General features: G+C 44.6%; 1 long non-coding RNA gene across 1 annotated transcript; it reads right to left on the bottom strand.

Annotated features, from left to right (window-relative positions):
- Nucleotides 1–11269: 11269 nt before the first annotated feature.
- On the bottom strand, nucleotides 11270–24390 carry LOC141107121 (uncharacterized). The gene is made up of 3 exons (XR_012235788.1): nucleotides 24239–24390; nucleotides 15724–15882; nucleotides 11270–12329 (listed from the first exon to the last, which is right to left on the bottom strand). It is a non-coding gene; the product is annotated as an uncharacterized lncRNA (long non-coding RNA).
- Between the last annotated feature and the right edge of the window lie 1103 nt (nucleotides 24391–25493).

Genomic DNA, 25493 nt, shown 5'->3' with positions numbered 1-25493 from the left:
TAATATTTCACAGCAGGGCCCGTTTCTGCGCCCACCAACAGTAACTGTGAGGGCTTACAGTGTTGTGGCAACACCACCACCATCACCACCAAAGGCCCGATTTTTCTGCCCCTGTTCAACAGGGACATGTAATTACAATTCTTGATCTAATATTTCACAGCAGGGCCCGTTCCTGCTCCCACCAAGAGTAACTGTGAGGGCTTATGCCCTGTACAGACGAAAAAGTGCGATTGGATTGTGTTGTCGGAAATTCCGATCGTGTGTGGGCTCCATCTGACTTTTTCTGTCGGAATTTCCGACACAGAAAGTTTGAGAGCAGGCTATAAAATTTTCCGACAACAAAATCCGATTGGTTAAATTCCGATCGTGTGTACACAAATCCGACACACGCATGCTCAGAATAAATTAAGAGATGAAAGCTATTGGCTACTGCCCCGTTTATAGTCCCGACATATGTGTTTTACGTCACCGCGTTCAGAACGATTGGATTTTCCGACAACTTTGTGCGACCGTGTGTATGCAAGACAAGTTTGAGCCAACATCCATTGGAAAAAATCCATTGATTTTGTTGTCGGAATGTCTGATCAATGTCCGATCGTGTGTACAGGGCATTACAACATCTAAGGCCACAATTTCTGCTGAGTATATAGGGCAGGCCCCTACTTTCAAACATCCAACTTACAAACGACTCCTACTTGCAAACGGAAGGAGACAACAGGAAGTGAGATGAAATCTACCCCTAGGAAGGGAAATTCTCTCCTGTAAGAGTTAATATGGGAAAAACTTTTCTCCTTTCCACTGATGCTTTATCACCAATCCTTGTTTCACTAAAAACCCCGAATTTTCAAAAAAAATTTGTCATTGGGACAGAAAGTGAGGTGAAATCTTCTGAAGAGGAGCACAGACAGCAAAACAAATGTCACAGGGGTGATAACCCTTCGCTATGTTTTCCAAAAAGCTTAAAAATAGATTTTTTGGCTGGAGCTACACTTAAAAAATGTACTAGTTCAAAATTACAAACAGATTCTACTTAACAACAAACCTACAGTCCCTGTCTTGTTTGCACCACCTGTATACTGCTGTTCAGAGGGCCTGGGGGCCCCAGACCTTTCCTTTTTTTAATTTGGGTGCGGGGTTCCCCTTAATATCCATACAAGACCCAAAGGGCCTGGTAATGGACTGGGGGGTACCCATGCTTTTTGTCTCACTGATTTTCCATATTGCCAGGACCGGACATTACATTAAAGCCGCAAGCAGTTTTAAATGACTTTTATTCCTTTAAAAATGACATTTTGTGCAGGGACTGTTCTAAGCACGGGAAACATGCGCCACTTTACAGGCATACTATAGACACCCCCAGGTACGATATTTAAAGGAATATTTCACTTTCACTTTAAGCATCATTAAAATCACTGCTCCCGAAAAAACGGCCGTTTTTAAAAGTTTTTTTTTTGCATTGATACATGTCCCCTGGGGCAGGACCCGGGTCCCCAAACCCTTTTTAGGACAATAACTTGCATATTAGCCTTTAAAATGAGCACTTTTGATTTCGAACGTTCGAGTCCCATAGACTTTAATGGGGTTCTAAAGTTCGCACAAACTTTCGGTCCGTTCACAGGTTCTGGTGCGAACCGAACCAGGGGGTGTTCGGCTCATCCCTACTCCTTAACCATAAACCCTAACTCTATCTCTGATCCTAAGCCTAAGGACACTTTCACACTGGGGCAGGCGTTGGCAGAAAAGCGCCTCTGTTTTTAGTGGCGCTTTATCGTCATTTTTGCTGCGCTTTTAACCCCGCTAATGGCCAAAAAGGGGTTAAAAGCGCCCGCAGCTCCTACAGCACCTCAAAGATGCTGCTTGCAGGACTTTTTTTCAGCGTCCTGCCAGTGCACCTCCCCAGTGTGAAAGCGCTCGGGCTTTCACGCTGGATTGAGAGGAGAGACTCTTTACAGGAGCTATTGCAGGCGCTATTTTTTGCGCTAAAACGCCTGTAAAGTACCTCAATGTGAAAGGGGTCTAACTCTATCTTTAACCCTAACCCTAAACCATAATCCTTAAGCCTAAGCCTAAGCCTAACCCTAGCTCCTACTCTATCTCTGATCCTAACCCTATCTTTATCTCTAACCCTACAAAGGAAAAGAAACACAGCGCCTCTAAGTGCAGTATTGGTAAACCATTTAATGATAAGCCAAAAGTGAAACTACTCACAAAGGGAGCATAAACACAAGCATGATAGTAATCCTGCAGCAAAATCCGGGGGTGTTTTTTTCCTAAATGTCCATGTCTCTGAAGTGCAGCTGGCAGCTCATGCAGGTGGATTCCAGCATTCACAGCCTATGAGAACAGCAGGGAACATGGGGGTGATCGGAGATGACGTCACTTCCGGGTGGAGGTTGAGAGGAGGTGGCTTCGCGTTTGGAGCATGCTTGCTCCTTCCTCAGGTCATCTGTACGAGCTTTCAATTGCACTTCAGAGACACGGACATTTAGAAAAAAAACACCCGCCGGATTTTGCTGCAGGATTACTATCATGCTTGTGTTTAGGCTCCCTTTGTGAGTAGTTTCACTTTTGACTTATCATTAAAAGCACTTAGAGGTGCTGTGTTTCTTTTCCTTTGTTGCATTGCAGAGACTGCTTCTAGCTCTTTACACTGGCTGCCCTTAGTGCTGGTACAAGGATTCCTCTCCCTCTTCATCTTAGAGACTGTTGCTATGGACTTTGTCCTTCCTATTGAGAGACTTTTTAATCACATTCATTTGATCTGTGTACACCTCCAGGGTCTCTCCTCAAACTTAGCCCTTAACGAGTATACTGAAATAGTGAACCCCCCCCCCTATCAATTGCAGCCTCACTGTGCCCATCAAATGCAGCCATTGTGCCCATCAAATGCAGCCACTTGTGCCCATCATATGCAGCCATTGTGCCCATCAAACGCAGCCACTTGTGCCTATCATATGCAGCCACTTTCCCATCGAATGCAGCCACTTGTGCCCAGCAAATCCACCCCACTTGTGGGGGCACGAATCCCCCCCACGCGGATCGCGGCTCTGGCAGCACAACCCACCACCCATCCGCCGCACGTGCAGATCGCGGCTCTGGCAGCACCCCCCCAACGGGACTTACTGTAGCACTGCAGCAGCTCCTCTCAGAGCGGCGGTGACCTCCGCTCCAGCAAGTGTCTCCTCCTCTCCTCTTCCTAAGCGCCAGGCATCCAATAGGGTTGCCCGGCGCTTTGGCTAATCAGGTCTGACGCCCCGCCTCCTGATTGGCAGGGAGGAAGGTTAGTGTGGAAATAGCGAAAATTAATTCGCTATCATCACACAATTGTTTGGGATCAGGGCGCACTCTCTGGGCCCCGAGCCAACCCTATTTTGAAGCCTATTAGAGCCTATGGCTCTAATCAGGTGCTTCAAAAAGTACCACCCCCTCCCACCCCCCGCCATAGGAATGCATGCGTCCGGCATCCTGAAAGGGGCCGGACGCATGGATGGGGGGGCGGCGCCCGTGTGCCCACAGTGCATGGGCCACCACCGCTCTTAACCCTAAAATTTAACCCTAACCCTTAACTCTAACGCTAGTCCTTAACCCTAACATTCGACTTTGAACACATAAAGGTTCCTGCACTACATTGATGTGACTTGTTTGGTGCTACCTGAAGTGATTGTAAAGCTTTAATTAGTTTCATTAAAATAATAAACTTGTTATACTTACCTGCTGTGAGTAGTTGTTTTGCACAGAGCAGCCCGAATCCTCCCACGCTGGTGCTCCTGGCTCCTCCCTCCTGACAGGTGCCCCCACAGCAAACAGCTTGCTATGGGGGCATCCAAGCCGAGCCGCAGCTCTGTGTGTCCATTCACACATGGAGCCGCGGTTCGGCCTCGCCCCCTCCGTCTCCTTATTGGCTCCCACTGCTGACAATAGCCAATCAGGAGTGCGAGTCCCCAGAGAGGCAAGACTCTCATGCCCATCGCTGGATCGAGAGGGGGATCAGGTGAGTATTAGGGGGGCTGCTGCACACAGAAGGTCTTATACTTTCATGCATAAAATGCATGAAAGTAAAAAACCTTGTGCCTTTACAACCACTTTGATTGCCAGAGACGGTGAAGTCGCATCAAAGTCACAGTACATGAACAGAACTGTCATACCTTCCTATTAGCAGATAAGAAGCAAAACGCATCAAAAACACCTTCATTGTTGGTGCCTGTCCATAAAAATGCAACCTGCTGTTGGAAACAAAGTCCCTGACTCTTTCCAAAAACGCATGTAGACATGTTTGTAAGCACGTAAATTAAGTCTAAACAAAGGGGAAAAATAAATCAGCATTGCGTGTTGTTACGCGTCTTTATGTGCTTAAATGCATCTATGCGCAAGTATTTCACTGATCGTTACACAGGAACTTTTCCCCAGGAAAATGCATGTGTAATAATATCAGTAAAATTTTTACGGCCGTGTGAATGAAGCCTTGCTCGAAAAGAAGAAGAAAACCGCAGTAGGGTCCAAAATGATAACGTAATCATTAGCCGCTAGCACTTTACACTAATACAGAGTACTCAAATATCGTTATGCAGCTCTACAAGTTATCAAACAGGTCAATGATACAAATGCAAAAATAAGTGAACATATGTGCCGCAGTTTAGGTGACCACATTCGAATGACATAAATCCAAACAAAGTGTATAGATAAAAAAACAACACGCAGTATGTGCGAAAACAATATCATACATAAAGTGCTGATGATGCCACTTCTGACGAAACATGTAGGGTGGAGCCAGAACATATGCTACTGCGCATGTTCAAATTCACTGTGGCCATTTTGGTTCCTGGCATGAGAACACTGTATGTTTACTGTCCCCTCAAAATAAATCATCACACAGCCATTAATGTCTAAACTGCTGGCAACAAAAGTGAGTACACCCCCTAAGTGAAAATGTCCAAATTGGGCCCAATTAGCCATTTTCCCTCCCCGGTGTCATGTGACTCGTTAGTGTTACAAGATCTCAGGTGTGAATGGGGAGCAGGTGTGTTAAATTTGGTGTTATCGCTCTCACTCTCTCATACTGGTCACTGGAAGTTAAACATGGCACTTCATGGCAAAGAACTCTCTGAGGATCTTTAAAAAAAGAATTGTTGCTCTACATAAAGATGGCCTAGGCTATAAGAAGATTGCCAAGACCCTGAAACTGAGCTGCAGCATGGTGGCCAAGACCATACAGCGGTATAACAGGACAGGTTCCACTCAGAACAGGCCTCACCATGGTCCACCAAAGAAGTTGAGGTCACGTGCTCAGCGTCATATCTAGAGGTTGTCTTTGGGAAATAGATGTATGAGTGCTGCCAGCATTGCTGCAGAGGTTGAAGGGGTGGGGGGTCAGCCTGTCAGTGCTCAGACCATACGCCGCACACTGCATCAAATTGGTCTGCATAGCTGTCCCATGCCTATCCATATACTAATCTATCCTGCCCCTATACTGCCTTAGCCTGTCCATATGGGGATAAAGCACAGGCACCAATCTAAGTGTAGTATAAAGGTACATTTATTGCACAAATGAATGTAGGTACTCACAAGAGTGAAGTAACAAAGGCATTGGGTACAAATGGCAGGGTGTCCATGGAGAGGGTATATCCGTGAGACTTCTCACTGATGGCTCAGAGCGGGGCGCGCCGGTGGTTGCCGAAACTTCCTTGATCTGGAACGCACAGGGAGCCAGGGGATGACGTCACTTCTGGGACAGGTCATGTGACAACTTTGCAGGGATGAGAAACTGACAGATACAGTGAGGGGAAAAAAGTATTTGCACCCCCTGCTGATTTTGTACATTTGCCCACTGACAAAGAAATGATCAGTCTATAATTTTAATGGTCGGTTTATTATAACAGTGAGAGACAGAATAACAACAAAAATATCCAGAAAAACGCCTTTCAAAAAAGTTATAAATTGATTTGCATTTTAATGAGTGAAATAAGTATCTGACCCCTTTGCAAAACATGACTTAGTAGTTGGTGGAGACTTTTTTGGAGGTCAGACTTTTTTTGTAGTTGGCCTCCAATTTGCACACATCTCAGGAGGGATTTTGTCCTCTTTGCAGATCCTCTCCAAGTCATTAAAGTGGAGGTCCATCACAAAAAAAAAATCGCACCAAAAAATCCCTAAAAAATTGGAGGAAAGGAAAAAAAAATTTTTTTTAACTCACCTGAAATGGCTGTTGCTAGGCAGTCTTCCTAATCTGCCTCTTCCTACGCCGCGGTGATGTTCTGTCATCTCCTCCCCGCGTTGTCTTCTGGGGAATGGGGCGCGGTGTGTTATGGGAACTGTGTGTGCCCCACAACACATCGCGTCCCATTCACAAAGCGCTGCGCAACTCGCCTGTTTCCCTTAGTTAGGATGGCGGTGCTGGGACCCGAGAGCCGAGGGACGGGTCGGCCTCAGGCGGCCGACATCACGGGCACCCAGGACAGGTAAGTGTACTTATTTAAAGTCAGCAGCTACAGTGTAATCTACATGCAAGGCGCCAATCTAATTCATCACTAAGGTGTTCTATCGGGTTGAGGTCAGAACTCTGTGCAGGCCAGTCAAGTTCCCCCACTCTAAACTCACTCATCCATTTCTTTATGGACCTTGCTTTGTGCACTGGTGCGCAGTCATGTAGGAAACGGGATGGGCCGTCCCCAAACTGTTCCCACAAAGTTGGGAGCATGAAATTGTCCAAAATGTCTTGGTATGCTGATGCCTTAAGAGTTCCCTTCATTTGAACTAAGGGGCCAAGCCCAACCACTGAAAAACAACCCCACACCATAATCCCCCCTCCACCAAATGATTTGGACCACAAAGCAAGGTCCATAAAGATATGGATGAGCGAATTTGGGGTGGAGGAACTTGACTGACCTGCACAGAGTCCTGACCTCAACCTGATAGAACACCTTTGGGATGAATTAGAGCTCTGACTACAAGCAAGGCCTTCTCATCCAACATCAGTGCCTGACCTCACAAATGTACTTCTGGAAGAATGGTCAAACATTCCCATAGACACCCTCCTAAACCTTGTGGATGGCCTTCCCAGAAGAGTTGAAGTTGTTATAGCTACAAAGAGACTGGGATGCCATTAAAGTTCATGTGCATGTAAAGGTAGGCGTCCCAATACTTTTTGATGCCAGTCATATTGTAATTTTTTCTTTTCTTTTTTTGTGGCAGAATCTTACGATTAAGCCCCCGGACGAAACGCGTCTCAGGTGTTCTCCACAGGTGGAGAACAGGAGTCTTTTACTCATCTCATTCGTGTTTATACCACAGGGAGTCGCTGTCTGTGTGCAGAGGACCACCAATCTATTGAATGCTACTTTTGGAAATGCACTCCAACCGGAGAAGGCAACACACACACTGCGTTTGCGATCTGTGTTTGGGGGGATGTCATTAATCAACATTGACACCCGCTGCAGATCGCACCGGCAGTGCGTTTTAAACGCGGCGCGGGAAATGTGCACGGAACGCCTGCAATGCTAAATGAGTGTCACCACCCTGGAAATAATGTAGATCACATGACAAATGTCTTTTACAGCCAGTATTTATAAGCAGGAAGATCTTTTATTGTCACATTGATGAAATGGATACATTTATTGTGGTGTTGTTGCTGATAGGAAAGCTTTGTATACATAACAGCCAAAGAACTCACAGAAAAAAATTGAATTTCAAAGTCATTCATATGTGCAACTATTACAGCGACGCATCTTTCCACATGTTTATTTATCATTTATAAGAAGCAAAAAATCAAAAACATTTTCTTTTTAGTTATTATTATTTTGCATCTCCTCCAACATTGTGGAATGGATTACAGATCGCAGGCTGAAGCTGCCCATCGATGGGTCCGTTTTTTAATTTTTCGTTCAACCAGCAAGTTATTATTATTAACCCTTTACTGACTGAGGATAGAACAAATCCTAACGCCTGGACACAATCTTGCAACTTACATGCGCTAGTAAAACTGTACATATCATCACAACTGTTTTGTGTATCCATCGGGGATTGTACCTTGGTTTGTTTTTTTTTTTTTTTTATTTTTGTTTTTTTTCCAGGACAATTTGGGCTTTCTTTTGGTGGTAGATGGTAATGGATATCCCTTGATTGATTGATTGATTAATTGATTGATTTATTTATTTATTATCAAATAAACTGGCCCAAAATATTGATACATTTTTTTGTTAAATTAATCCGTATATTTCTTCCTATTACCGTAACCTACTACCAAAGAACAACCCAAAATAAGTTCTGCTCCTGACGATCTCAGAGATATCACATATGTGAATGCTATTTGTTGTTTGTACCCGGAGTACAGCCCAGAAACTATAGTGAACATTTCTTTATATTCTACATAAAACACATTGATATGAACTGACACTGATGATATATTTTAAAAATGCTTTTTTTAAAACAAAAAAACTAAATCCTACTCTAAATATGCTGCCCCTGAGCTTTGATCCTTACTTTGACCTTTGCCTTAACCCCGACACAGACCTAGTTCAAATCTTCATCTAGCTAGTTTTTTATTTTTTTTATTATTATTTTCATACACACTGTTGTTTGTTGACATTTTTCTCCCCTGCAAGGAGAAAAAGACACAATGATACAATATATCCTCTATGTATACAATGTATTATATAATATATCCTGTATGTATACAATGTATTATATAATATATCCTGTATATATACAATGTATTATACAATATATCCTGTATGTATACAATGTATTATATAATATATCCTGTATGTATACAATGTATTATATAATATATCCTGTGTGTATACAATGTATTATATAATATATCCTGTATGTATACAATGTATTATACAATATATCCTGTATGTATACAATGTATTATATAATATATCCTGTATGTATACAATGTATTATATAATATATCCTGTATGTATACAATGTATTATATAATATATCCTGTATGTATACAATGTATTATATAATATATCCTGTATGTATACAATGTATTATATAATATATCCTGTATGTATACAATGTATAATGGATCCTGTATTTATATGGAGGCTCAGCATGTGGGCGTTGTCTAGGGAGGTCTGCATGCAAAATAGTCTGCCTAGGAACACCCACTTCTCCGGACTGACCCCCACCTATCAAGGCATTTTGACATTTGCATAACTCCTCCCAAGAGCCCGCCCACTGCTTGCATCAGGGCTGAGGACTCCAGTGAGGAGTAGTGAGGCCGGGCTCTGGGATGGTATCAGGAAGCTCTGTACAGCCCCCGCTGGCCCCTCCCACCAGCCATGATATATCTGCATTACATAGAAGCACAGAGACCCGGTGATGATGTCACTGAATCTAAAATAAGGAAAGTCATGAAAATGGAAAGATTTTATTTAATAAGTGAATGTAGATACTGAGCAGGGAAGATATATGAGCAGATTATATGTGAGATTTATCTCAGCCAATAAAGAGAGAACGACCTAAACTACAAACATTTCATATTATCAGCATTATTCTTTCCCTTTATTATAGAAAACAACATTTGCAAACATCAGATTTCTCTGCATTCCATCCGGCAACACATATTTTACATTATTATAGGAACCGGTCATGAGAGTAACATGGAGGCCTCCATAGCCGAGCTCACCTCCAGAAAATGCTAGATGCCCGGCTGTAAATTGGTTGTAAACCCTCACATATACCTACCCAGTGAAGTGACCAGCCTCAGGTGATACACAGGGATGAAACAAATCCTCCTACATAAGTTGTACCCATTTATCTGCAGTGTTTTCATTTAAAGTCCAACATTTATACAGCTTGCCTGAGCTTTCAGATAGCAAGGAACTGAAGTTACACTCTGCAGAGCTCAGTGAGAGCCGATTGGAGCGAAGGGACCCACCCCCCCCCCACGCAGCACACAGGAGCAAAGCTGAAGCTCTCAATCACAGGCTGTGTGCTGGAGCTCACTCCCCTGTCACCTTTTATCTCTTGGTGTCAGGAAAACTTGTCAGAAGTGACTCATGCAGATAGCAGAGGAAGGAGGCAGCGGAGTGAAATGACACTTAGTGCTCTGGATTGAGACAAGTACACAATATAGAGGGATATTTGTTCAAATTAAATCAGTGGCGGGCGGTGCTCAATATTTTTTTTGGGGGGATGACAAACCAACACCACCCCCCCTGCAGGAGACGGATGGGAAGGCGGCGATCAGAGGCCTCCTTACCTTAGGAGGCAGATGGTAGGGCTGCTGCTCCTCGCTCCGGGCCATTGCTTCTCCTCCCGGCTGGGAGGAGAATCAGGAAGGCAATATTAGTATATATATATATATATATATTAGTAATATTATTAGTTTCTATGCACAGCTGCACCAGATTTTGCACTCTCCGGGTTTAGTAAATTTCCCCCCATAGTGATGAAGGGGTTTGGAGTGAAGTCAGAGTTGGAATGAATACATAGCTCACCGCACTCCGAGCTTCAGCCAACTTCCTTTATGAAATGGCAGAAGTGGGGATTTATCCAACGCGTTTCGTTCAATTTTTCAAATCGTCCAATCAGAGGCACCCCCTGCTGCTGTTCAGTAGAGGAATTTATCTGAAATTCGGAGTGCGGTATTGATGATTTCATTCTGAAAGGGTTTGTTGGATCTCAATGAGCCGGGCTGGTGTCTTGCCGAGAAAGTTCCCTCGGCGGATAAGTTCCCCCCTGTACTGCGCAGGCGCAGCGACTGCGCACTACGATCTACTATCAGCCGCCGGAGATAGCCGAAGGACAAAATCTACAATCAGCTGTACACGGCGCCTGTGCCCTGGGTCCAGGTTCCTTCCCCACCATCCAAGTGGACCTAGAGGGGGAATAAAAAAGAGCCAGAGCGGAGCGAGGCCGTGCCCGAAGCATGGCGAGCGAAGCGAGGCCGTGCCCGAAGCGTGGCGAGGGGCCCTCTTACAGGCGCCGTGTACAGCTGATTTTCCCCTATTCATCTTCGGCTATTTCCGCCGGATCCTACTGCGCAGGCGCAGGGGGGTCCTTATCCGCCGAGCGGAACTTTCTCGGCAGAACACTGGCACCGGTTTGCTGGCAGCCGAGCTTTTGTTGTCACTCATCAGGAGTGCTATACACATAAGGGCCCTTTCACACTGTGGTGGGGGCGGTAAAGAGTCGCTATTGTAAGCGGCGCTTTACCGTTGGTATTCGGCCGCTAGCAAGGCAGTTTTACCCCCCCGCTAGCGGCCGAGAAAGGGTTAAAAACCACCGCAAAGCGCCTCTGCGGAGTGTAGCCACGCTGTCCCATTGATTTCAATGGGCAGGAGCGGTGAAGGATCGGTATACACTCCGCTCCTTCACCGCTCCGAAGATGCTGCTAACAGGACTTTTTTTCCCATCCTGCCAGCGCACCGCTCCAGTGTGAAAGGGCCCTAAGTAGGAGCTTCTGAAAGTACTGAAGCCGTGGATCAGCATGGCGGCCGTGGGTTGTAATTCCCATTTTCATGAGAGATCGAGAGCCTCCATACTTCCTTAGTACTGACCAGTGGTGGGCGCTAATGGCAGGGCGTAGGGGTGCCACCCCCCTAATCCATGTGCCCGGCCCCTAATCTACATGCAGGGCGTAGGGGTGCCGCCCCCTGATCCATGCGCCCGGCCCCTAATCTACATGCAAGGCGCCAAGCACATGGATTCCAATGAGGCTCCAATGAGGGTGGGCGCTGAGCCCACCCAGTTGGGTGACAAATTAACATTCGCTAATGTCTTCCTTTTCTCCTCTCGGCCAATCAGGAAGCGGGTCCTGAGACACGATTGCCAGGAGTCCCAAGTCCTGATTGGCCGGGAGGAGAAGCGACCGCCTAGACTCGGGAGGAGACGTGGGGGGGAAGCTGCTGAAGCCACTACCAGGATGGGGTAAGTGCGAGGCTGGTGGGGGGGACCTGGCGGGCATTCGAGCGCCAGGGGGGGTTGGTTGGTTGGTTGGCCAGCTTGGGGGGCCCCCAAGAAAATTGATCACCAGCCGCCACTGAGAGACTTTCTTTGCCGATTAGCCAAACGCCCCGCCGTGGATCAGAAGCGCCAATTTGCAGTTGCTGAATGGAGAAGAAATTACCGCGTGTTGGAAAGTCCATGAAAGAAAAAAAAATGTAACCACATTATTGTGCAAGACTCTAAATAATGAATTAGCAGATGTCATCGAGTTCAGGCCAATCGTCCTGACGGCGATCGTATTTCTGTCTGAAAGATTGTCCACAAATTTCACTGTCAGGAAAGACTTTAGAGAATCCTAAAAACTGTTCCACAAAATGCATCACCTTCTGGCCGTTTACCTCTTTCCCACATTCGAGATGACGGAAGCGCTGCAAAAGAAAAAATATTACATTTTATGAGTATAATGGGAGGGGGTATCTGAATATATCAATTCTAAAATTTCTAAATTCTAAAATTCTAAAATTCCAAAATTCCAAAACTCTAAAATTCCTACATTCAAAAATTCAAAAATTCAAAAATTCAAAAATTCCTAAATTCAAAAATTCATAAATTCATAAATTCTAAAATTCAAAAATTCAAAATTTAAAAAATTTGTAAATTCGTAAATTTGAAAAATTCTACATTTCTAAGATTTCTAAAATTCTAAAATTCAAAAATTCATAAATTCAAAAATTCAAAAATTCTCAAATTCTAACATTTGTAAATTTGTAAATTCATAAATTCAAAAATTCAGAAATTCCTATATTCAAAAATTTGTAAATTCCTCAATTCGTAAATTTTAAAGTTCAAAAATTCAAAAATTCAAAAATTCCTAAATTCAATAATTCAAAAATTCGTAAATACGTAAATTCGTATATTCAAAAATTCTAAAATTCATAAATTCTAAAATTCATAAATTCTAAAATTCATAAATTCTAAAGTTTCAAAATTCAAAAATTCATAAATTCTAAAATTCGTAAATTCTAAAATTCTTATGTTTGTAAATTGTAAATTCAAAAATTTGTAAATTCAAAAATTTTTATGTTCGTAAATTCAAAAATTCTTATGTTCGTAAATTCAAAAATTCTTATGTTCGTAAAATTCCTTTCGTTTTAGATGCGGCATTCGTTATTTTGGATAGTTCGTAACTTCGGATAAATTTATATTTGTTACTTTCACTAACAGCCAGATTTGAAAGGAAATTCCAATAACTATAATTTATTAGTCAGTCATTATTTCAGATTTTCGAATTATCGGGTTTTGGATTTTCTAATTTAAAAAATTTTGAATTTCCAAATCTATGAATATTCGGGGGAAAAAAATTGTTAAACGGGTTTTTCGTTTATTGGTATGTTTCCTGAATTAACGGATTTGTCAAAATTGGTTAAAAGACAAATTCAGAATGAAACAAATTGCACATGTCTACCCCCTACTGACCAGAGCAGGGGGGTCCCCAAGTTACGGCTAAAGTACTCTCATGTAAGAGGGACTCTGATGTAAGGGGGACTAATATAGCGCTACACCCGCAGGATCCGCTGGCAGTGTGGGACTAGACATGTGCAGAACGAAGAAAAAATGTTTTGTTTGGTTTCAATTCGTTATTTCCATATTATTGTCTAATTTTTGGCATTCGTTTCGTTTATTCGTATTTGAATCGATTCAAATTTTCCGAATTAGAACTCAAATCATTTTCGAATATGAAAAGTTTTCGAATTCAAAAAGTTTTCGAATTGGAAAATTTGTTCGAATCGTTTCTCGACCGATCCAAAATTCGAATCGTTCTGAAAAGTTGGAATTCGTTAGAAAACAAAAAAAGAAACAAATTTGAATGTATTCATTACTATTTCATTCGGAGATTAGGATACATTGGCTCCATCTAGTGGCCATAATATGGTATTTTCTAGAAATACCTTAAAATGGAAAATACCACATTATGGCCACTAGATGGAGCTGATGATCATAGGAAATACACATATTAGACACATTATGGGGATTATTTGTGACATTTGCTGTGTGGCAAGTAAAATTCTTAGATGTTTATAAAGTGAATATATGCGGCTTAAGTGTAATAGTGTCCCTCGCGCTGGTCAGATGTGAAAGTAAAAATAAGTTGCAAAGTGACACAAATAAAAAACGCATAAAAGGTGACCAATAATATTGCAGCAAAATGAAGGTGTTCACACACAATACTTAATAAGATATGGAATGTAAAGATTTTGCGCAATATTAAGTAAGGATAAAAGTGAGTGGAATAAATGAATATATTTATGTGTGTCATAAATGTGCAAATCGCATAATAAAGTGGAACGTGACAATGATAGTGCTAATAGGTGAGCTAGTCACTACAAGGGATAAAAAATCTCAATAATGTAGCATCTAGCTAAAAACATTATCCATAAATAGTGTTGGTTAATAGCAGCAAAAATTGTGCATAGAGGCCACAATTAGAGTAATCATATATAAACCATAATAAAAATTATAATAAAATGTACAATCCTGAAACACTGGTGCAGGTGTATGTATAATGACACACTTAGGACATCACTCAATGATCACATACTAGATAATAGGTAACAGGTCATAAGCACTCTGTAAAGCATGGAAAGTGCTATTGAGGAATAATGGGTTAAAATAAAAAAGTCTATAAATGGATGCCGTTTTTTCTATTCAATTAAGATGCATAGGTAGGCTGGGTGTATAACCCTGTTGCTGGTATATCCTCTAATGGTCTCTAAGGACCCTCACCTTCATATTGTAGAAAAACAGCATTCAGCAGTGCAGGGTAGGTTGTTCTGGCAGCTGTCACCGAAGTCTCTGCTCTCTCTGTGGTAGATCCTCAATCCCCCAGATGAAGACACGTGAAGGTGTCGTAACGCGTAGGGATTGGCTGAGCGGTTCTACACATCTTTGAAGCACAAGTGAGAGGGCGCTCAGAACGCCACAACTCTTATTATCATTACTCTGCCTGTTATACGTTTTTTAAACACTTTTAATACATTTCCCTGGTTTTAAATAAAACTATAATACACTAGTGGAGCCTCTGTTCTCTCTCTCCCCCTCCCCAATCTCTGTTTTATCTCCCCTAATACTGAGAGAACCACCTCGGAGATGCAGAGAGTGATGGATTGAGGATCTACCACAGAGAGAGCAGAGACTTCGGTGACAGCTGCCAGAACAACCTACCCTGCACTGCTGAATGCTGTTTTTCTACAATATGAAGGTGAGGGTCCTTAGAGACCATTAGAGGATATACCAGCAACAGGGTTATACACCCAGCCTACCTATGCATCTTAATTGAATAGAAAAAACGGCATCCATTTATAGACTTTTTCATTTTAACCCATTATTCCTCAATAGCACTTTCCATGCTTTACAGAGTGCTTATGACCTGTTACCTATTATCTAGTATGTGATCATTGAGTGATGTCCTAAGTGTGTCATTATACATACACCTGCACCAGTGTTTCAGGATTGTACATTTTATTATAATTTTTATTATGGTTTATATATGATTACTCTAATTGTGGCCTCTATGCACAATTTTTGCTGCTATTAACCAACACTATTTATGGATAATGTTTTTAGCTAGATGCTACATTATTGAGATTTTTTATCCCTTGTAGTGACTAGCTCACCTATTAGCACTATCATTGTCACGTTCCACTTTATTATGCGATTTGCACATTTATGACGCACATAAATATATTCATTTATTCCACTCACTTTTATCCTTACTTAATATTGCGCGAAATCTTTACATTCCACATAATATACACGGCTTACCTGCAGCTCTTTACAATCTGTGTCCTCTAGTTGTTTCACGCACTTACTTATTCTCCTACTCGTATTGGTTACACTATTATCTGAGAATTTACCAGAGATGGCTTCTGTTCCTTTTGTAAATATATCTAGAAATGATCCTGTGCAATCTATATCATTCTCCTGAAGGAAATAAAAAAAGTTCTGCTTATCATACATTTTGGATGCAAAAATGTGGATCAAAGAAATAAAATTATTTTTAGATATTATTATATTATATCCGCTCCAGCATGCCTCCCCAGCGTTCCCAACTGCGTGTCATTCACTGACTCCTAATAGATCCCTCCTGAATACTTGTCCGGCAGTATTCCCCACTGTCCTCTCCTGCTCAGGACACCCCTTGGGTTGTATGGGGTTCCTGTTCAGCTCAGAGCCCTTGGCCTAAGGTCAACCCCCCCCCAGACTGGGGGGCTTCCTCAAACTCCTCGAACAACTCCTCCCCAGTTGGCCTACCCTGGGTATTTAAGGAGGCCTGCCCCCTGCCAATCCAGGTTGGGGATTGGTCAGGGCTCCTTAGAACACCCCAGACAGCTCCACCCTTCTTCCCCTCCTATCTAGAAATACAGTATTTGGAAATCCATCGGACTGTTTACATGTTGAATTATAAAAGCAGTGGTGTTCTGTCACTTTAGCAAACCTGTGAGATCAGCAGGTTTGTCGCTGCTTTTAAAATTCAACATCTAAACAGTCCATCGGATTTCTATATACTGTATTTCACCTCATAAACTGTGTTTCCTGTTAAAAATAACTGTGAAGTGCAAAACTCCGGTGGGTGTCTGCTTGCCCCCTTCTCGTGCATCGTTACTGTGGAGGAGTGCAGGGTGTAGCAAGATGGCGGTGAAAGAACGTCACTTCCATAACCAATTCTGATGGGTCGCCCAATCTGATGGAACACCGTCGGTGCTGTTGAACTGAAGCCAACCCCTGCCATAAGTTCTCTTACCGTCCCGGAAAGTGTTCTCCTCCTCCTCCCCAGCCTATGGGGGGCCGCTGCTGCGCCTGCTGCTCCTCACCTCTCTGGTGGTCAGATGGGGGTGCTGGCTGGAGAAATACTTTTTTTTCTTTCTTTCACTCTCTGCTCAGATTGCCCGGGCTCCCCTGCTGTCCAGGCCCGGTACAACAGGGCCAGTTGTACTGGATTATCAGTGGTCCTAGTCCTTCAGACTTTAGGAGGGCCGGAGTAGGGCCAGTGGCAGTAGAATACATCCTGATGTCCAGCTGGAGTAAACAATGCCCTACATTTGGTGTCAGTGGGAGGAATAGTGTCCCATCATTGGTATCAGTGGGAGGAATAGTACCCAATTTTTATTATTATACAGGATTTATATAGCGCCAGCGCTTTACAATATAAAAGGGAGACAATACCGTTATAATACAATAAAATACAAGAGGATTAAGAGGGCCCTGCTCAAAAGAGCTTACAATCTAATAGGGTGGGGCAGGTGGTACAAAAGGTTGTAACTGTGGGGGCCCCATCATTGGTGCCAATAAAAGGAATTATGCCCCATCATTGGTATCAGTGGGAGGAATTGCGCCCTTTCATTTGTGTCAGTGGGTATCAGTGGACGGAATTGTGTCCCATCGTTGGTGACAATGGGAGAATTTGAGCCCTCTCTTTGGTGTCAGTGCAAGGAATTATGCCCCATTGTCAGTGTCAGTGGATGGGATAGTGCCCCAAGGGCTGGATAAAGGCTAGCAAAGGGCCACATCCAGTCCCAGGGCCACAGTTTGGAGACCACTGGTTAAAGAATGTGAGGATGAGTTAACAATATTTCAGAATAAGAAACAAAGTTACCCATAATATAATTTTTCCTGATGAAGGAATATGCATTGATGATTCCGAAACATGTTGGGCTATATGCAAGAAATCCCTATTGGCTGGGCACAGCATGACTCTGGCAGTGTCTGGGCACACTTACTCTCATTGGGTTTGGCTACAGATATAACATATACATTTTGTTCTGAATTTGTATACACTGTGTATTTTATATTTCTGTGCCTATGGCTTGTTTACCTCTCTAAGATTTTCTGCCTTTAAATTCCAAGGGGGCTGCCCCACTTGGACTCTTGTGCTCGTCTTGTCTGTCACTAAATAAAATGGTTAGCTTACAGACCTGTTTACAACTTGCTTTTGCTTGCAGATTCCGATAAGCCCCCTGCCCACAGACCACCACAACCACCAGGCAAGAGCCTGGTATGGATTTTAGGAGGGACGACCACGCCATTTTTTTTTTACATTTTGGCGCAGGGTTCCTCTTAATATCTATACCAGACCCAAGACCCATGTGGGCTGGTGGGCGCACTCTCATCCCCCCCCCCATCCCTGACGCCTGCCAGATTGCGTGCTCGGATAAGGGTCTGGTATGGCTTTTGGGGGGGGAGCCCCACGCCATTTTTTATTTTACCTTGGCGTAAGGTTTCCCATAATATGCATACCAGACCCAAAGGGCCTGGTAATGGCCTGGGGGGGGGGGCATGCCATTTTTTTCAATGATTTTTTTGCATTATGCAGGGATCCGGCAATACATTACAGCCGCAAGCATTTTTAAATGACATTTTTTCCTTTAGAAATGTAATTTTGCTGCTCTCATTTCTAAAACTATGTACGGCCGCTATGTAAGCAGCCTTACATAGTGTGGGGCATGGACTCAGCCCCCTGAGCCATGATTGGCCAAAGTCACCCAGTGTTTGGACAATCATGGCTCTCACAGCGGAGCGTGCTGTGATTGGACAAATCATGCAGGTCAGGTGTATGCTATGGCCAATCAGCAGCTGTTAATGCACTGCGATCTCGCAGTGCATTGACGGTCTCGCCGTTCATTATGGGGCGTTCCGCAGACGCTCGAAGTTCCCGTGAACGCCCCACAATGTTCTAAATTTGGTGAACTGGCCAACACCCGATGTTCGAGTCGAACCTACATTTGACTCAAATATCGGGCTCATCCCTGGTAACCGCCAATGTAAAGAGGCATTTACACTGACCACCAATGTAAGGGGCCACTAGTGTGAATGAAAGGATTGTACACCAAGCCCCAATGTAATGAGAAGATTTGCACTGACCACCAATGTAACTGAGACATTTCGCCTGTGTTCACATTTGTGTGTGTCGGGAACGCATGCAAAATCGATTTTCTGGCACCACAGAAATGTGCCGCCCTTTAGCAGATACACAGCAGTGCCATTAATTGTTAATGACACCTTTGTGCATCTGCTGAGATGTGCGTATTCACATCCACCAAAATTCAGGGAGCTGTGGCCCCATGTTATTTTGAAAAAGGGTTCCACCTCCGATTTACTTACCTTTGCAGAACAGGCTGATGTTAGGCTTAATGACCACAGTTGTAGGCAAGACTTTCCAGCATGCCCCTTTACCTCCCCAGTGGGCAGCATTCAGCAGAAGTGATGGTGAATATGACCTCAGGGGGGAATGATATACATATGAATGCCACCTCTATTTACATATCAATGCTGTGGGTCCACGGCTTTTTACATAACAATGCAGGTTGTATACATGTAAACACAGGGTCTGCAGGTGGGTCATCTGTACACGGCAATAGGGCAGAGCTGGGCAGCATTAGTAACATAACTTCACACTGAGATATTGGGACACAGCCATAGGTGTGCGCACAGGGTGTGCCAGGTGTGCCTGGGCACACCCTAATCACCCTGTGTGGCACAGATTCCTGTTTAGACCCCTGATATTTCACCAGAAAAATTATAAAAAAATAATTAAAAAAATAAAATTGTTGAAAGTAAAATAAAAAACTGACACTGTCCACTGCCCTACTTACACCGCCATTATTTATACACATGCACACACACACACATATATATATACACTTTGGGGTACGCACCCTAATGCAATAGGCTGTGCACACCTATGGACACAGCACAGGACTAAAACTTCAAAGGACAAGGGAATTTAAACAGGGATAATTGGCAAGTATGAGGCAGCTGCTTTGGGCCCCACAAAAATGATGGAGCCCAGGGCAGTTGCCCCTTTTGCCCTGACTTAAAAACGGTCCTGGCCAGGAGATCACTAATCACTTCAAAAATAAAATTGATACAATTCGCAAGGAGATCACCACTGTACAGATATCTCTCTCACCTTGCACTCCTTGTCCACTTGCACAATCAATACCTCCCTCATTTAACCCTCCTTATATAGAGGAAGACACTAAACTTTTTTCTAACGCTCACCTAACCACCTGCCCCCTGGACCCCATTGGCTCAAAAATACTACGGTCACCCTCTGGCTCTATCCTACACTCTAACTCATATCTTCAATAATTCCCTTTCTTCTGGCATCTTCTCCAACGCTCTAAAACATGCACTAGTCATCCCCATACTTAAAAAGGCCTCACTGGACCCCACCAAACTTAACAACCTAAGACCCATCTCCTTACTCCCTTTTGTCTCCAAATCCCTTAAATGTCTACTCCACAACCGACTGAGCTGCCACCTCATTCAGAATAACCTTCTCAATCCCCTTCAGTCTGGAGTTTGCCCACAACACTCCACAGAAACCGCTCTCCTAAAACTCACAAACGACTTACTACCCAGATAGCAAGGATAACTTGCCACACATTTGTGGCAGTATTGAATTGTAAGTCTTGTGAACTTGCTGCACATCTTTCCTGGCAAGTTGTCCACTTGCAGAGCACTTGAAGCACAAGTTCTAGTTGCCATTTTTCCAATTTGTAGCAAATTTGCATGGCAAGTCTCTAGCAAGAGCAAATTTGCAATGGTAAGTCTACAACAAGAGCCCTGCAAATCTCAGCAAAAGCCCTGAAAATCTACAGCATGAGCCCCGCAAGTCTACAGCACGAGCCCCGCAAGTCTACAGCAAGAGCCCCACAAGTCTACAGCACGAGCCCCGCAAGTCTACAGCACGAGCCCTGCAAGTCTACAGGATGAGCCCCGCAAGTCTACAGCATGAGCCCTGCAAGTCTACAGGATGAGCCCCGCAAGTCTACAGCACGAGGCCCGCCAGTCTACAGCACAAGCCCTGCAAGTCTACAGGATGAGCCCCGCAAGTCTACAGCACGTGCCCCGCAAGTCTACAGCACGAGCCCTGCAAGTCTACAGGATGAGCCCCGCAAGTCTACAGCACGAGCCCCGCAAGTCTACAGGATGAGGACCACAAGTCTACAGCACGAGCCCCGCAAGTCTACAGGATGAGCCCTGCAAGTCTACAGGATGAGCCCCGCAGGTCTACAGGATGAGCCCTGCAAGTCTACAGCACGAGCCCTGCAAGTCTACAGGATGAGCGCTGCAAGTCTACAGCACATCCCTGCAAGTCTACAGCGCGAGCCCTGCAAGTCTACAGGATGAGCCCCACAAGTCTACAGCACGAGCCCCGCAAGTCTACAGCACGAGCCCCGCAAGTCTACAGGATGAGCCCCGCAAGTTTACAGCACGAGCCCTGCAAGTCTACAGGATGAGCCCTGCAAGTCTACTGCACATCCCTGCAAGTCTACAGCGCAAGCCCTGCAAGTCTACAGGATGAGCCCCACAAGTCTAAAGCACGAGCCCCGCAAGTCTACAGCACGAGCCCCGCAAGTCTACAGGATGAGCCCCGCAAGTCTACAGCACAAGCCCCACAAGTCTACAGCACGAGCCCTGCAAGTCTACAGGATGAGCCCCACAAGTCTACAGCACGAGCCCCGCAAGTCTACAGCACGAGCCCCGCAAGTCTACAGGATGAGCCCCGCAAGTCTACAGCACGAGCCCTGCAAGTCTACAGGATGAGCCCTGCAAGTCTACAGCACATCCCTGCAAATCTACAGCACGAGCCCCGCAAGTCCACAGCGTGAGCCCCACAAGTCTAAAGAATGAGCCCCTCAAGTCTACAGCACAAGCCCCGCAAGTCTACAGCATGAGCCTCGCAAGTCTACAGCACCTACAGCATGAGCCCCGCAAGTCTACAGGACGAGCCCTGCAAGGCTTCAGCATGAGCCCCGCAAGTCTACAGCACGAGCCCTGCAAATCTACAGGACGAGCCCCGCAAATCTACAGCACGAGCCCCGCAAGTCTACAGCACGAGCCCCGCATGTCTACAGCACGAGCCCCGCATGTCTACAGCACGAGCCCCGCAAATCTACAGGACGAGCCCCGCAAATCTACAGCACGAGCCCCGCAAGTCTACAGCACGAGCCCCGCATGTCTACAGCACGAGCCCCGCAAGTCTACAGCACGAGCTCCGCAAGTCTACAGCATGAGCCCCGCAAGTCTACAGCACAAGCCCCGCAAGTCTACAGCATGAGCCCTGCAAGTCTACAGCACAAGCACCGCAAGTCTACAGGATGAGTCTCGCAAGTCTACAGCACGAGCCCCGCAAGTCTACAGGAATAGCCCCACAAGTCTACAGCACAAGCCCTGCAACTCTACAGCACGAGCCCCGCAAGTCTACAGCACGAGCCTCACAAGTCTACAGCACGAGCCTCACAAGTCTACAGCACGAGCCCCACAAGTCTACAGCACCTACAGCATGAGCCCCGCAAGTCTAGAGGACAAGCCCCGCAAGGCTTCACCATGAGCCCCGCAAGTCTACAGCACGAGCCCTGCAAGTCTACAGAACAAGCCCCGCAAGTCTACAGGATGAGCCCTGCAAGTCCACAGCACAAGCCCCGCAAGTCTACAGCACGAGCCCCGCAAGTCTACAGCACAAGCCCCGCAAGTCTACAGGATGAGCCCCGCAAGTCTACAGCACGAGCCCCGCAAGTCTACAGCACGAGCCCTGCAAGTCTATAGCCAGAGTTATGCAAGTTTCCATTTTTCTCAGGAAAAAAGAAGCAAGCAGCGCAAGTCTATAATACCACAATCTGGTGATAGTGAACCCACTGCTATTAACATAATCCCTTACGTGTGAAATACAATCAATCCATTGCACAAAATAATTAATCTATCATACAGAAATTATTTGTTTCTATGAAAACAATTAAAGTGCAAATGCTGTTAAAAAAGTGCAAAAGAAAAAACGGTGTGCTGACACAGTGATCAAAAAGTGCTTAGTGGAAGAAAATATTATTCATTAGTAAAGTGCAGGCATCAAAAATTCATATGTGTTCAAAATATTTGCAGTCTATTTTGCAACCCCAGGAAAAATCCACGATTATCATCACTTTCTTGGATTTTTCCTGGGGTTGCAAAATGGCCTATTTTGAACACATAAGAACTTTTGATGCATACACTTTACTAATGAATAATATTTTCTTCCACTGAGCACTTTTTGTTCACTGTGTCAGCACACAGTTTTTTCTTTTGCACTTTTTTTTTTTTTTTAACAGCAATTGCACTTTTATTGTTTTCATAGAAACAAATCATTTTTGTATGATAAATGAATTATTTTATGCAATGACTTAGAGTTTATCATTATACATGATTGTTGGATTGAATGCATTTCACACGTGTGCAGTAAGGGATTAGGTTAATAGCAGTGGGTTCGCTATCACCAGTTTGTGTGATTTTAGATTTGCGCTGCTTGATTCTTTTTTTCTTGCCAATTAACTGGTGATCAAAAGGCATGCGCAGGGGGTGTGCCAAGTGCATTAGCATTATCGCTCTGCGTGCAGGCAGGGGGATGGGAAATATCTCCCTCTTGACCAGTTCTGCCATTCATGAAGTGCTACCGTACTTCTCTTTCACTGTACCGGCTCTACCATAAGAATGTGTGTGTCTGTATGTGTCTGTATATGTAATATATACATTTCACACACACATACGCATGTGTGTTTGATCTTTGGGGCGCGCACCCTAATGCAATAGGCTACACACACCTATGCTGGTGATTCACCGGCACTTAGGTGGCAGCAATCTTATTTAATCCTTCGATCTTCCCTTAATATCTTTGGCACTCGTTGTTCTTGTTATTTGTCCAAGTGTCCGTTTTTATCGGGTCTATTCACTAATAAGTGAAGAGAGGTGAATTGTCACTTTTTGGAAAATGTAAGCCAAAGTGGCTGAAGTAGAGAGAAAAAAAAAAAAAAAAGCTCTCATTGAAATATTTTTATCTCTTTTGTACACTTGCAGAGCACTTGAAGCACAAGTTCTAGTTGACACTTTTCCAATTTGTAGCAAATTTGCGCAGCAGGTCTCTAGCAAGAGCACGGTTGCAGTGGTGGGTCTACAGCAAGAGCTCTGCAAGTCTACAGCATGAAAATTCAGCCACAGTGACCCCTGTGGCGGGATGACTATTGCACAACATAACCGAACCAGAACTTGCAGAAGGTTTGCAAAGAAAGTTGATCTGGAGTCATGCAATGCGGACTTGCTGCAATTATGCAACAAACTTGTGAAGCCCGGCAAATCTAGCAATAGCTTACCAAGTAATTTTTTTAAACTTGCAACACAATTTCTTGCTATCTGGGCAGTTGACCTCCCCCTCCTCCTCAAGAAACTCTACTTCCTTGGTATCCTTGACTGTACTCTCCGCTGGTTCGCATCTTACCTATCTCATTGCACCTTCAGAGTCACTTACAGCTCAACCTCCTCCTCTCTTCATCTTGGCGTTGGGGTCCACCAAGGTGGACCTCTCCTATTCTCGATCTACACCTTCTCCCTGGATCAGCTGATAGCTTCCAATGGTTTCCAATACCATTTCTATGCTGATGATACCCAAATCTATCTCTCAACCTCCCAGCTCCCCCCCCCATCAGTCTTCTCATGCGTCACTAATTTAGTAACAGACATATCAGTCTGGATATCACACCACTTCCTCAAACTCAGTCTATCCAAAACTGAGCTCATAATATTTCCTCCCCCACATGCTTCTTCCCCTGACTTCTCTGTCCAGATCAATGGCACAACTATCAGTCCATTCCCAAATGCCAAGGTGCTAGGTGCTATCCTGGACTCTTAACTCACCTTTCGACCCCACATCCAATGACTGTCCAAATCATGCTGCCTCAACCCCTGCAACATCACCAAAATATGCCCTTTCCTAACTAATTACACCACAAAGCTTCTAATTCACTCCCTGGTTATCTCTCGCCTCGACTACACAACTCCCTCCTCATTGACTTACTTTTACATAGACTATCCCCCCTTCAGTCCATCATGAATGGTGCTGCCAGGCTCATCCACCTTACAAACCGCTCAGCGTCTGCTACCCCTCTCTGCCAATCCCTCCACTGGCTTCTCACTCACAAAATTAAATTCAAAATACTATCAACAACTAACAAAGCCATCCACAGGGGGGCGTGTCCAACTTCCGGTATGTGAGGAGCCATTTCTCAGAGCTCCGACCGCACTGAGATCCTTTTAATATCCTGATCAGCCTCAGGCTTGAACTTTTTGCTGCCCACCTACCAGAATTGATTGGGGAACATACCGGGCACCTGACCATGGTAAAATATGGCCAGAGTTTGGCCAATGGAGAGGCTGCCAAGGTTCGCACACGAGGCAACCCAAGATGGCGCCCCAACTCGGAGACGGAACGGCATGATTCTCCAGCCCATGCTGGCCGCCTGTGGACCGAGGGGGACATGGACTGGCTGGATGCATCTGATCCCTTAGCGAATCCCCTGCCTTCTCCCTCGTCTGACCCAGGGGAGAACGGCTCTGGTGCACAGGTAAGAGAGCCAATGCTGCTGCAGATCATGGATACCATTGAGAGCTGGCACGCTTCGCTGTCCACACAGATTGAAACCATAAGGGTGGACTTTGCACTCCTAAAGGATGATGTGCATAAAGTTAGACAGAGGGTCACGCAGGCTGAACAGCGCATTAGCGCA

The sequence above is a fragment of the Aquarana catesbeiana genome, linkage group LG09 (assembly GCF_042186555.1).
Source record: "Aquarana catesbeiana isolate 2022-GZ linkage group LG09, ASM4218655v1, whole genome shotgun sequence".
In the NCBI taxonomy this organism is placed as follows: Eukaryota; Metazoa; Chordata; class Amphibia; order Anura; family Ranidae; genus Aquarana; species Aquarana catesbeiana.
The sequence above is the reverse complement of the archived record's forward strand: the minus strand, read 5'-3'. Positions and strand labels throughout refer to the sequence as shown.